The sequence below is a fragment of the Hemitrygon akajei genome, unplaced genomic scaffold (genome assembly GCF_048418815.1).
Source record: "Hemitrygon akajei unplaced genomic scaffold, sHemAka1.3 Scf000165, whole genome shotgun sequence".
Lineage (NCBI taxonomy): Eukaryota > Metazoa > Chordata > Chondrichthyes > Myliobatiformes > Dasyatidae > Hemitrygon > Hemitrygon akajei.
The window spans coordinates 398,406-412,880 of record NW_027332051.1 but is presented as its reverse complement, the minus strand read 5'-3'; positions in this window follow the sequence as shown (position 1 = coordinate 412,880).

Sequence of the window (14,475 nt, the reverse complement as noted above, 5' to 3'; positions counted from 1 at the left end):
CTTGTTAAGATTGGATTATGCTCCAGTTTACCGGTGGAAGATGTTACTTTGCTGTTAGGGAATGACCTGGCAGATGGTAAAGTAGTTCCTGCAGTGCAGTTGACAACTAAGCCAACCACTGATGACTGACAGATGGATTTTAAAGTTTATCCTTCCTGTGTAGTAACTCCCAAGTATGGCTAAAAAGTCTGCCGACGCAGATGGTTCTGTGCAGCATGATTCTGATACCCATGAGAGCCAAAGTCGGGATTCAGGTAATGCTGACCTGTCAGGGACTTTTCTGCTTTCATTGTTTCAACAGGATTCAGGTAGTAAGTCTGATGAGAAAGACTTATCCCTGTCTTGGAAGGAGTTTATAGCAGAACAGAACCGGGACCCTGAGATTGAAGTTTTAAAAGAAACAAATCTCTCAGATGATGAGATTAAGAAAATGCAAGTTGGGTATTATCTCAAGGATGGAGTGTTAATCAGGAAGTGGAGGCCACCTGCTATACCTGTTAGTGAGGAACGGACAGTTGTTCACCAAGTTGTAGTTCCTAAAGTTTATAGGATAAAAATGTTAACTCTGGCCCACAGTATGCCCTTAGGTGGCCATTTTGGAGTGAATAAAAGTAAACAGGATTATGAAGGAATTTTATGGCCTAATTTGAGGAAGATGTTATGACCTTTTGCAGAACCTGTCACACTTGTCAAGTTGTGGATAAACCTAATCAGGACACACCAGTGGCCCCACTCCAGCTTATACCTGCATTTGGTGAACCCTTTTCCAAAGTTATAGTGGATTGTGTTGGCCCATTGCCAAAGACTAAAGCTGGCCATCGGTATTTGCTATCTATTATGAGTACCTCATCCAGATTCCCAGAGGCAATACCTCTCAGGAATATTAATGCTCAAACTGTGACGAAGGCTCTTACCAAGTTTTTTACTCTATTTGGTTGCCTAAAGCAATCCAGTCTGATCAAGGAAGTAATTTTACATCTGGTTTATTCCAGCAGGTGGTTTATGAACTGGGAGCTAAATGAATTACATCAACTGCATACCATCCGGAATCACAAGGGGCTTTAGATAGATTTCATTCCACCCTCAAAACAATGAATAAGACATACTGTGTTGAAAGTGGAAAATACTGGGATGAAGGAATATATTTTTTTTGTTCACAGTAAGAGAGTCAGTACAGGATTCACTGGGCTTTAGTCCATTTGAATTTGTATTTGGTCACTGCGTGAGGGGACCTTTGACCTTGTTAAAGGAACAGTGGATTGATGGGATGTACATGTTAACTTCTTAGACTATGTTTTGAAGTTCAAAAACAAACTACACCAGTCCTGTAGCCTCGCAAGACAAAACTTATAGATTTCTGAAAGCAAAATGAAGTTTTGGTTTGATAAGCAGGCTTGTGAAAGAAAATACCAGGTGGGGGGTAAGGTGCTTGCCTTATTTCCAATGTGGATGAATCCAGTTAAGGCGAAATTCAGTGGACCGTATGAAACAGTCTCTCAAGTTAATGATGTGTATTATGTTATTAAGACATCCGACCGACGTAAACCAACACAGGTGCTACACATAAATATGATACAGACTTATTTTGACAAGCAGGCACCATCTGTGGGTGTTGTTATCAAAACATATGAAACTGGCAACCCTGAGAATGAAACAATTGACTCATCTGAGACTTTTCACAAGCCAAACATGGTCCCAGTTAGGCTAATGAACTCGGTTGTTCAAGAAAACATTGATAACAAGTTGGCTCATCTGCAGCCAAAGCAACAACAACAGCTGAAGGAATTAATTCTGAAGTTTAAAGACTTATTTCCCAATGTTCCCTAGCAAACCACGGTTGCAGTACACGACGTAGATTTCGGTCCAGCCAAACCGATTAAACAACACCCATATTGCATGAAGGTAGAACAATGTAAATTGGCTTAGCAAGAAATTGAATATATGCTGAACAATTATATTATTAGAGCTGTGATTATGGACTGTGCCTCTAAGAACCATGTCTGTAAGAGAGAGAGAGAGAGACGAGCACAAGCCGCTTGTTACAGAGACAGATAGAGTGGAGGGCCTGCATGATGGACAGCTGGTGTTCAGCACAATGGTATTTAAAGGAGAGTTGCTGTTTGTTTTTTAGGACAGGCAGACACACAAAGGCTAGTGGGAAGTGTTGTCACTGAAGTTTTAAATGCCCACGAGGGTGGGGTTGAGGATCAGTTAAGAGGAATCAGTCTGTGACTATTAGTGCATGTAAGAGCGAACCCTGTGAAATCTGCTAGAAACCCTTGCCTGGGTTGGTAGATTGTCACTTGAAGACGGTGCTCTTTAGCTGGTCACGTTTGACTAAATTGAAAGATTTGGAGGACATCGGAAGAGAGTCGACGACACCTGTTTGGATGCCAAATCTCTCACTCAGTTCAATCCCGTGAACGGAACTGAATATCCTTACCAGACCAGCGTAAGACTGCATCATTTACCACCTAAGTTTGGGAAATATATATTTACACCTATATATGCATAACACTGCTATATTTTGCACTGATTATGGAAAGATAAATGCAGTAACAAAAACAGATGCATATCCTATCCCTAGGTTGGATGATTACATCAATAAGGCTGGAAAAGCTAAATTTCTTACAAAGATTGATCTGCTGAAAGGGTATAGGTGTGTTCCATTGACGGACAGAGGTAGAGAAATTTCTGTGTTTGTGACACCTGGGTTGTACGAATACAATGTTTTGCCATTTGGAATGAAAAATGGTCTAGGAACATTTCGGAGAATGATTGATTCTGTAATTCGAGGGTTGGAACACACATTTACCTGTACTAATGATGTAGTCACAGGGAGTGACACTAGGGAAGAGCATATCTCTGCAGTAGAAAAGCTGTTTGACAGGCTTTCCCAGGCCAGCCTTACAGTTAACTTACCTAAGAGTGACTTTGGCCATGCCACTGTGACCTATCTTGGCAATGTTGTAGGTCAAGGCAAATTGGTTCCTGTTCAGGCAAAAGTCCAGACAATTTTCTGAATTTTCTATTCCGACTGGTTACAAGGCTCTTGGAAGGTTTCTGGGAATGGTTGGATATTATCGTAAGTTCTTTAAGAACATTGCTGGTATCGCTCTTCCGCTAACTAATCTCCTGAAGAAGGGCGAAAAGTTTGTTTGGACCGAGCCTTGTCAGAAGATTGATTGAAAGTTATTATTTGAGATTAGGCCAATCAATGTAGTGTCGTCAACAAATTTAATTTAAGGATTGGAGCTGTGAGTGGCGACACAAGTCATGGGTGCACAGAGAGTAAAGGAGGGGCCAAGGAGACAACCCTGAGGGGTATGTGTGCTGAGGGTCAGAGAGACAGAAGTGAGGGAGTCCACACTTAGCACCTGCTGGCGATCTGACAGGAAGACCAGGATCCAGCTACACAAGACAGGGTGAAGGCCGAGGTCTCTGAGCATCTTGTTGATACTTCACGCCTTGGTATGGCTACTGCTCTGCCTATGATTGCAAGGAACTGCAGAGAGCTTTGGAGAGCAGAGAACATCAGAGAAACAAGCCTCCCCTCCATGGACTCTTCCTACACTTCCCCTGCCTCGGAAAAGCAGGATAAGAACTCAAAGATCCTCACAATCTGGACATTCTTGCAGCCAACCTGCTCTCCCTTCAAGAAAGCTATACAAAAGCCTTAAAGTGTGAACCACCAGGCTCAAGGTTGGCTTCCTGTCTGCGGTTATAAGCCAAATGAATGATAAAATGGACTCGAGCTCACAATGTAACTTGACGTGACCCTGCACCATATGTCTATCTGCACTGCACTTTCTCTGCAGCCATAATGCTTTGTTACAGTTATTGTCTTGTCGTATATCAACTCAATGTACTGTCATAATGTATTGATCTGTGTGGATGGTACGTCAGGCAAGCTATTCACTGTAGCTCAGTACGTGATGATAATAAATAATATCCCCATTTTAATTGTGTGGAAATATTAGACAGACTGAGCTTCTGCTTTGGAACCACAGAAGGAAACTTAACTGTTGCCTTTTCTGAGGAATGCAAATAAATGGAAAAGGCCTCAATCTCGCATTACGATCTGCGGTAACTGGGATCGTGACCCGTGGTGGGTCTCCCATATCAATATCAGAATCAGGTTTAATAGCACCAGCATATGTCATGAAATTTGTTGTCTCTGCGGCAGCAGTAGAACCTAACTCATAACAATAGATATTGACAATTGTGATTTAAAATAAGAATATACATATTAAATAGTTAAATTATATAAGTAGTACAAAAAATGTAATAAACTATTTTAATTGTGAGGAACTATTTGACTGACTGGGTTGTTGCTTTGGAAATTCTGGAGTGAAGCTTCGCTAAACTGTACACATTTATGAGAAGCTGAGATAAATCAAAAGGCTAAATTCTCACATAAATGGGTCACACATCCAAAAACATCGGCTGCACTTCAGCAGGTAAAACAGTGGAATGAAACATGCTGAACGTATTGCAGAAAAAAACATTGTCCACTCACTATGAGAGGAAGTGACAGATCCGGATCTCACTGAATTGTCTGATCAGGTGAAAGATGAAGCTACACGTACACGTAGAGCAGTGACCCACAGATGCTGCAGATCTGCAGAGAAACGTGAACAGGAAACGGGATCAGGTGACGGGTGGAGGGTCTCCCACCTGAACCGCTAACTCCGCTCCTCACCCTCACACACTGCCCGACCCATTGGCTGCATTTCCCACATTATTTCATATTTACACCAGATACATATTTCCTTCTTCCGTCCATGTCTTCCCCGTCCCTTTCCCTCCACCTCCATGGTCAAAGTCACGGGCTCGATTCACATCCCGGTACAACACACGATTCAGACCCAAACAGGAAGTGCGCAGGTTTCATTTAAATCAGTCTATTCACATTCCTCCAGCCTCACTGGACAGGAACACTGAGACATCAAGTGAGAAACAGCAGGAGGAGGCCATTCAGCCCCTCTAACCATCAACAAGATGGCGGCTGCTCTTCCATCTCAGCCGCATGTTTCTGCCCGATCCTCATTTCCTCGATCCCTTCAATCTCCACACATCTGCCGGCCTCTGTTTTATGTGAGGACGATTACTGAGTCTTCACCGCCCTCTGTGGTGGGATTTACAGACATTTCTCACCATTGGAGTGGAGACATTTCCCCTCAGCTCAGTCCGGGACAGTCCATCCCCTTTTTCAAAGACTGGGCTCCCTGGTTCAACCGCTAATGATGTTGTGCATTTCAATGTGTTCACCTCTCAGACCTCGATTCTCTAAATGAAAGGTTTATCACATTTGATCTTTCTCCATATGATGACCCACCACTCCAGGGACCAGTCTGGTGAATCTTCATTGCACTCTCTATAACAAATACGCTCTAACCTCTTTGTTAATCCTCTGAGGCATTAATTACCACCTTCTGCAGCCCGGTGTTGCCCCAAACACTCACCTCCACCCCCATCACTATTTCCACCTTCCCACCTCCCCCCTCACCTGGATCCACCTCTCACTCCCCAGCTCTTGCCCCATCCCCACCCCTCACATCTTTTCTCTGACTACTTCCCGTCCACTCTCAGTCCAGAGGGAGGGTCTCGCCCCGAAATGTTGACGGTCCATTTCCCTCCACAGATGCTGCCCGACCCACTGAGTTCCTCCGGCAGTTTATTCTTTGGTCTGTATAACCCGTGTTAGTATGGGGAGCGGGATTTTACACCATATTCCAGGGACAGTCTTAACAAATCCCAAATAATTGTCACTTTGCCCGGACCACTGGCCCCGCTTGCAGGGCAACAGTCTGCCGGTGTTTGCCCTCCAATGTGGTGAATCCCTCTGCTCGCCACCACCGTGGGCTCAGACATTTCCACAGATGAGCCCCTCTGTCCCCACCGGGACAAACATCCTGTCCGCCCCGTCTCTCACCATCTTCATCCTTTCAATAAAATCCCCCTCTCCCTCCCTCACCACGGGGAGCCGGCAGCAAACCAACGGGCCGAGCGGTCTCCTCCTACCTCTCAGCGATACATCAGACTCCGGCCGCAGGAAACGCTGCACAAACTCCCCAACTTCCCTCGGAGGGAAATAGAAATCAGAAAGCGGACATTTACATTGAGATTTGTTCCACTCTGTCCAGACTCCGGCACCGCAGCGAGAGACGAACTCAGCGGGGTAACGCCCTCTCGGCTTGTCCGCTTTCGCTATTGGGTGTAACCAGTGATTGACATTCCTGCGCACCAATGGAAAAAGCGAAGCGCTTGAAGCTTTGTTTTTCAGCGGTGGGGGAGGGGATGGTCACGTGATTGGTAGCTCAGCCGTTAAACCGATAAAGCTCGAGCTCTCCAGCGCGCGGGTGACGTAAACACCGCGCACGTGAGGCAGATCCCGGTGTGGGGAGCCTATATGTGACGTCAGTCGCGTGGGGGGGGCGGAGCTGTGTGACGTCACCTGTGGGGAGCGCTTGTAATTAAAAACCCCTGAATGGACGTTTCTGATGATTTCAGTGGGACAACAACATTAATCACGGGTTTCATCACTGAATCCAGTGTTGTGAGATGTAAAGTTCCCTGTTATGTGTCCGGCTGTGCCGTGTTGTTGGTGGAGTGGGCAGCGTGGTGTTTGTCTCGATTCGGGTCACAACACCAGAATTGCCAGCGGGGTCCACACACAGTGTATTAGTCAACAGAAAATCTCTCGTCCCTGTAGTCTTTGTCTCCTGGTAAACTCAACACCCTGACAATGTGGACCACAGACACCCCTTCCTCTTTAAAGTCAGTCATTCATTCAGACAGCTGATCGCTGAGAGGAATTATATTTATTAGTCATTAAAGTTCGCCCAGATTCGTTTGGACGGATTTGATGTGGAGTTCGGGGTGTCACAGTGAAAGGGCAGGATGGCCGAACTCTCTCCGTTGTCCAAACATCCTTCCAGGTGAGGCGACACTTCACCTGTGAATCTTCCGGGGTCGCCTATTGTGTCCGCTGCTCCCGATGCGGCCGCCTCAACACTGGTGACACCAGCTCCTCCGCAGTTGTGCGGGGTAGGGTTGTTTTTTTGGGGGGCGGATCGATGTTATTGTTCCCTTTTGTGCGGGAGGGGTGGGCTTTGGGGTTTGATGATCCGGATGCCGTTGTTTTTGATGCGGGGGTGGGGTGGGAGTTTGATTTTTCTCTCTGAATGACTTTCATGCTCTTTTTTTGTTTTGTGGTTCTCTGGAGAAAAAAAAAAACACGCAAGAGTTATTTATGGATACCTGCTTTGTTAATAAACTGATCTTTGAACTATCCGCTCCCAGCGGGACTTCCCGGTGTCCAAACATTTTCATTCGACACGTCGAATGACACCCGATTCTACGTGCCAACCCATCCCCTCCTCCTGTGCCAAGTTAAGGCCACCCTCTAGGTCCAGGATCTGCACCTTATATTCCGTCTGGGTAGCTCCCCCCTCCCCCCACACACAGCCTGATGGCATGAATATCGATTTCTCTTTCCGGTGAACAAATCTCCCTCCCTCCCACTCCCTCTCTTCCTCTCTGACTTTACACGACTGTCGACCCTTTTCGATAGATGCTGCCGGAACTGCTGAGCTCCGCCAGCATTTTGTTTGTGTTGCTCTGGATTTCCTGCATCTGCAGACTTTAAAGAGCAACCACAAAGAAATCTGCAGATGCTGGAAATTCAAAGAACACACACAAAATGCTGGCGGAACTCAGCAGTCCCGGCAGCATCTATCGAAAAGGGTCGACAGTCGTGTAAAGTCAGAGAGGAAGAGACATTCGGCCCGAAATGTCGGCAGTGCTTCTCTATATAGATGCTGTCTGGCCTGCTGTGTCCCACCAGCATTTTGTGTGTATTATCTGCAGACTTTGCCGCGTTTGTGATTTGCCTCTCCGTTGTCCCTCACGCCTCCGATCACAGGAGGCGCTGCAGGGACTGCTGGCCACTAGTGGCGATGTGCAGACCTTCGGCCGCTGGTGGCGATGTACGGACCTCCGGCCACCGGTGGTGCTGCGGAAAACCTCCTGTTTAACGCATGCGCAATGCCGACTGCGGCTTTTGGGGTGTTCTCCGACTAGAGTGGGGGTGAGTGGGGTCTGATCTCGGCGGATTTCTGTAAATTGGGGGCCGGTTGCATTGGGAAAGGGCCGGGCCCGAGCTCTGCCGGACGGCTCGAGCAGGGGTGCAATGCCAGTCTTTTAGCTGCCGGAGCTGTACGAGCGGTGATTGATTAGTTTGTGGCCTATGTTAGAACGGCTAAAGTTATACAGCTCACGGTACATGCACTTGCAGTTCAACTCTTTGAGTGATTATGCAGAAAGTTTGAAGTTAGTAACTCTTGCGGTATTTCTGTTTCAGATAATGGAAAATTGCTAGTTTTTCTACAATCGACTCCTTCCACCTTAGGCCACGAATCTATCAATCGCCCCTCGTATGTCACACCCAATTGTGTACCTGCTCCTTTCATGTGCTGGGCAAATTCCTTGACTCCTTGCCCCATTCATGTGATGAGCACGTACACAAATTGGGCTTTTTATAATGTCAAACACTAAACAAATATGAAAGAAATATATATGAATTCCAGAGCTCCACAGAAATACGGTGATAGTTAAGACATTAAGAAGATTATAGCCAATCACTGCATTTCAGTAAATGCTGGTACAATAAAACATATAACACTTAATTTAATAATATAACAAAGTATTGCACAGTTGCATTCACTAATTATCATATAATATAATTACCAAGCAAGCCGCTGTTAAATTCCCCGCTTGTTTATTTTGATTTTTTCACAGAGGTGCTGGAGTGGTGCTCCGGTGAGCTCCGGCAGCACTGCACCCCTGTTTAAATCCAAGTAACATGGACCCGGGGATCAAGATGCCCAGGTTTACGAGGTGTTGAGCGAGTATTTCTGGTTTGGGATCAAGTGGTTTTTTTTCTGGAGTTCCTTTGGAAGCAATGCTGCTAATCTGAGGAGAGAATGAGTTTATATTCCATCCCTCTCAAGGAGAGGCTGTGAGTAAATGCGCTGTTCTGTATTTGAACCAGTAGAAATAGACCTGGGGGGTTCAGTTTTTGAACTGTGTTTGGAAATTCCTCTTCGCTGTCACCTGTCTGTCAGACAGTGGAAATCAAACAGAAACTCAACTTGCACTAAAAATGAAAAATTCTGAATCCATTCTGACAAAAGATTGTGAGCCTGAATCGTCAACTTTGTTGTTCTCCCCACAGCAGTTCCTTACCTGTTGAGCGATTCTGGTGAATTCAGTTTCTTTTTATTCCATTCACTCTGGAATGGTTTAAATTTCCTGATTGTCTGTTATACTTGGGAATGTGTTCAGTGCAGTTGTTGCTAACAAGGTTCACGTGAATAATCTCAGGAATGATCGGCTTTATGTATGAGGAGCATTTGATGGTTCTGGGGTTGTGCTCAATGGAGTTCAGACGGGGGTGAAAGGGGAGGGGGTGGTTAAGTAAACCTACCGAATGCTGAAAAGCCTGGATACAGTGGACATGGAGAGGATGTTTCCATTAGACGGAGAGTCTGTGATCTGACAGCACAGTCTCAGAATAAAGATGCTTCCCTTTAAAACAGAAACCAGAAAAAATTTCTTCAGCTAAAAGATGGCTGATTTGTGGAATTTGTTGCCACAGAGGTTGGTTGAGGCTGCCATTTGGGTATATTTATGACAGAGATTAATATACTCATGATTGCTAAGTAGCTTCAAGGTTACAGGAGGAAGGCAGGAATATGGTGTTGGAATAAATCTCAGCCATGGTTGAGCGGTGGAGCAGACTCGATGGATCGAATCACCTAATTATGTCCCTACATCTTATATCTTACCATGACAGAACGATGACTCCTTCCTATCTCATATCAGGTTTTGTGACGTGTCAGGGACAATTACAGATTTGTTCACTGAGATCATTATATTTGTCTTCGATATTTAGATTTCAGTGAGCAGAAATATTTTGTTCTCCTTTGTATTGTTAATGTGCTTCATTATCATTTATGTTAAAGTTAGACCTGCGGTGAGAGATTTTTTGGAAGAAAAACCCACAACTGGAAGCAAACCACGACTGAAGACGAGGGAACAGCAACACGTGAACCAGCCCGAGGACTGAGAGCACCGACTGGAGAGAAACCCTTCTGACTCAGGGTTTCCAGTGATTCAGTCAGGAGCAAGTTTGGTGAGTCTCATTTACTCAGACACTGGTCCTTCAGACATTACATTTCTGTACAAAGAAAGGGAATCGCTGAGGTAAGACTGAATATGCCCAGAAGTATCACTTATGTCTGTCAGACCCAGTTGCAATCACTGCAGATCTGCTAATGTGCTGTCAGTGTCCCACCTCTTTAAACTCACACACATTCCCAGTGTGTTTGCTCATTTGAAGAACTTGCATCTAGTGAAGTAGCTTTTGATCGGTTCTGAGTGTGGAGAGGGAAAGAGGGTGTTTATATTACTATATTGCAAAAGGAAGAAATTGTTTGAAATTACTTGCTGCAAACTCACTACCCATACCCTGTACATTCTCAACCAGATTATTGACATAATGTAGATGACAAGTAGCAATGGGTGTTACCCTGGGGAGCTCGAGGAGCTTGACTCCTATAAACAGCCTCCCATCATCACAATCTGCTTCCTACCATCGAGCTGTTCCCAGACTCTGGACTCTGTGACAAACACAATGTTAGCAGCAAGATTAGACTGATTAATATAAAGAGAGATTTGTTGCTTCCTGAAAGCTGTCTGATGCAAAGGACCAGATCCTCACTTGCTCACAACGTAATGTGCCCGAAGACCCATTCTCCCGGGTCACACTGTGTCCGATAACCCACATCCCCAACCTCCCTCCACCCCGCCAGTAACCCCACAACTTTCCCACCATTTACCCCACACCCATACATGTAGATAGATCCACGTCACCCCCATCCACTCTCACAGCTTGGGGAACCAGAACTAACTGATCCTACATTCCTGGCCCAGACTCTCCAGCCGTCTGGCTCAGACCCAGCCCTTTCCCACTGCAGCCGCCCTTCGACTTACACAAACCCGAGATCAGCTCCTTCCTCATCGCCGCCCAACCAGGCTCAGAGCTCGTTAAGGAGCCTCATGTGTGGCACCTTGTCAAAGGTCTGAAATTCCAAGTGCACAATGTCAACCAATTCTCCTTTGTCTACCCTGCTTATTATTTCTCAAAGCTTTCCACCAAATTCATCAGGCAAGATTTTCCCTTGAGGAAACAATGCAGAGTCCAGCCTATTTTATCTTGTGCCTCCAAGTAGCCCGAACTCACATCCTTAACAATCGACTCCAACATCTTTCAAACCACTGTCAGACTAAGTGGCCTATAGTTTCCTTTCTTCTGCCTCTCTCCCTTCTTGAAGAGTGGAGTGACATTTGCAATTTTCCAGTCTTCCAGAACCATTCCTAAATTTAGTGATTCTTGAAGGATCATTAGTAATGCCTCCACAATCTCTCCGGCCACCTCTTTCAGAACTGTGTGTGTAAACCATTTGGTGCAGGTGACTGATCTGCCTTCAGATCTTCAGTTTCCAAAGAACTTTCAGTCTTGTTGTGGTCCCTTCTATACAGGTCCCACCTTCCCTGGAAGAGAGCCATGGAACCAAAAATCCTATTCCCTCCCCTTCCCTCCCCCCTCCACATGCCTGATGTCATACATGGGTTTGCTACACCGGGGTCTGACATCACATGTGTGGTTCCTTACGTCTGTGGGTTTGTTTCTCGTGGTTGTGCAGTTTAATCTTTCTTCAGTTCAGACAAGGGAGTGAGATCCAAATCTGTCACGTCCTCTCATTGTGGGTGGGCATTTTTTTCTATCGTCTCCATTCCACTGTTACAAATTGCCGAATTGCAGCCAGTGTTTCGAGGTATATAACCCGATTAATGCAAGAGGGAAGCCTTTTCTGTTTTTCCGGGCTTCTCAAACATTTGTACACCTCAGTGAAATCTCCCTCCAGAAGTTCCAGAGGAGAAGCTCAGTCTGTCTAATATTCCCACACAGTTAAAGTGGGGAATCGTTGGTTATTGTCATGTACCGAGCTTCAGTGAAAATCTTGTCTTGCATACCATCCTCTCAGATCAACACATTACAACAGTAGATGATGGTAAAACTTTAACAGAGTGTAACAAAGCATTATGGTCACAGAGAAAATCCACTGCAGGTGGACATCTGGTGCAAGGTCACATCGAGTTACATTCTGAAGTCAAGAGTCCATCTTATAATGCTGAGTAACATTCAGTTTGCTTATAACAGCAGAATGGAAAATGTCCCTAGGCCTGGTGGTACGTTTTCTGTTTTTACGTTTTCATTTATCTTCGACCCGATGGGTGGTTGAGAATTGAGAATGTCTGGTCTGGAATTCTGGGAATCTTTAATTCTGTTGCCTGATTTACTGAGGCAGCAGGAAGTATAGAGCGAGTCCATGGAGGGGAGGCTTGTTTCCATGATGTGCTCAGCGAAGTCCACAGTTCTCTGCTATTTCTTGAAGTCAACAGAAGAGAGTAGCCACACAAAGGTGTGATGTATCCGGATGAGATACTTTTTAATGGTGTAACTTAAATTCGCCGGATCAATATCCACACCACAAGCAGTTCTTTACTTTATCCTTATGACCAGTTTATTTGTTCAAACTCAGCCGCTGAGAAGCTCGGAGCCAAGCATCAGAGAGACAGAATTCCTCTCACTCTGGGGGCTCGTGACGAACCTCTGTGTAACATGCAGAAGCATTACAGTTTATAGAACTAGGAAACAAAGAGCACTTTAGTTCAACCGGTACTCCCAGCAAGTCTGTCGGAACAAAACTTAATTTCTTAGATTAGAGAGTCCACTAAATCAGGGTTTTAATTAGAAATGAATGTTCTGTCCAATCCTTCACAGTTATTCTCCTTCGTTAGAGAAAGGAGTGAACTCAGTTCATTTCGTGTCTCATGAGAACTCAACTCCACATAATGTTCCCAAGAGACATCTGTGAGTCGTTAATCTAAACAAGCTGCAAGCAGATTCTTCAATGAAGGACAAAACAGAAATTTGCACACTATCCAGAACAGAGCACACATAAGTTCGCACTTAATTTTAACCCGTTATTTACAAGAGTCCAAGAATCATTTCTTACATCCCCCAATACCCTTAAAACTTCATCATTCCTCCTTTTTATTATTGCACGATAACCTTTCAGAACAGATTGTTGCTTCTCCAACATGATAGAAAACATGGCCAAAGGCACCGTAGGATACAGACAATAAACAAAATTAATACAATCAGACTTCCAAAATGCAAAAACAACCTCCAGAAGTCCCCGGATATATTGAAGGGCCAGGGCCACCCTCCCCTGCCTTACTGGTCCAAAATTGTGCAGCTTACTGCCAACATCTTGAATTTTCTGAATCTCTTGGGTTATGTGTTTAGACAAGTCAGTAATATTGGAAGATTCATCGGGGTATAAGTACAGCATTCCTTACCTATGATAGCACAGGTCCCTCATTTTTCTGCTAATATAAAGACTTGGGCCATCTGATTCTGTCATTTTGGTGAATTGCAATTGCAATCATCTCAGTTACCTGTGCTTGAGTGTCAATCAATCAATCAATCACTGCTCCGGCTGTATTATTGGCCAATTCTTCTACAGCGGCTGCTAAATTAATTATTTCCCTGGAATTTCTGGCTACCCCATAGGAGGGAGAGGCAATCATCCGAAATCTCTCAGATTCCGTTATACCCCTTCGTTGCCTATTCCGATGGGGTGATCCTGAGGCTGAGCCAGGATCCTCAAGTGTGGCACAAGGTCGGCCAAGTAGCAACAACCACTCCAACCCTCGTCTCCCCTCGAGAACCCGTCTGGTAGGGTGTGGTTCCATGCCGCTGCCCTGTTCTTTCTCCCGGCAGCCAGGGGTAGGCCCCGTTTCCACAAACCCAATAAGTTCCATTTAGTGGTTCAAGGGTATCATGTTTGATTCTCGGTACAGTTACTATTTCCCACTTGATAGGGTGCACTCTCATTCTGGTTACACCAACAAGTAGTACTAGTTTCTTGTGTAAGTTTTGCCAACTTATCTTTCAAAGTACCATTGGCTTGTTCCACTATGCCACTATGTTCCAGGCAAGGATGGACACACACACAAGTCCCCACTGGTCTCATACGTTTCTCCTGGTGTGTCTAAAGGGGTTGTTCCCCAGATCCTCTTTTATCCTTACTCACGGGGTCTCAGATGTCAGTCAGGTTGGGATGATGCAATCCCTCAACCAGCCCACTCTGGTCCTCCCCTGAGGGCTTCAATGAATAGTACAGTACTCAATACACAATTCTGTTTCCAATTGACAATGGCCGTTATCAGTGATTCTGTCTTGCTGAGGCCAGGACACATTCCAAGCCTTGTGTATTCTGGACGTCTCTCTCTCATTTCCTGGGTCTCAGACCCGAATTAATAGCGATCTTGCGATTC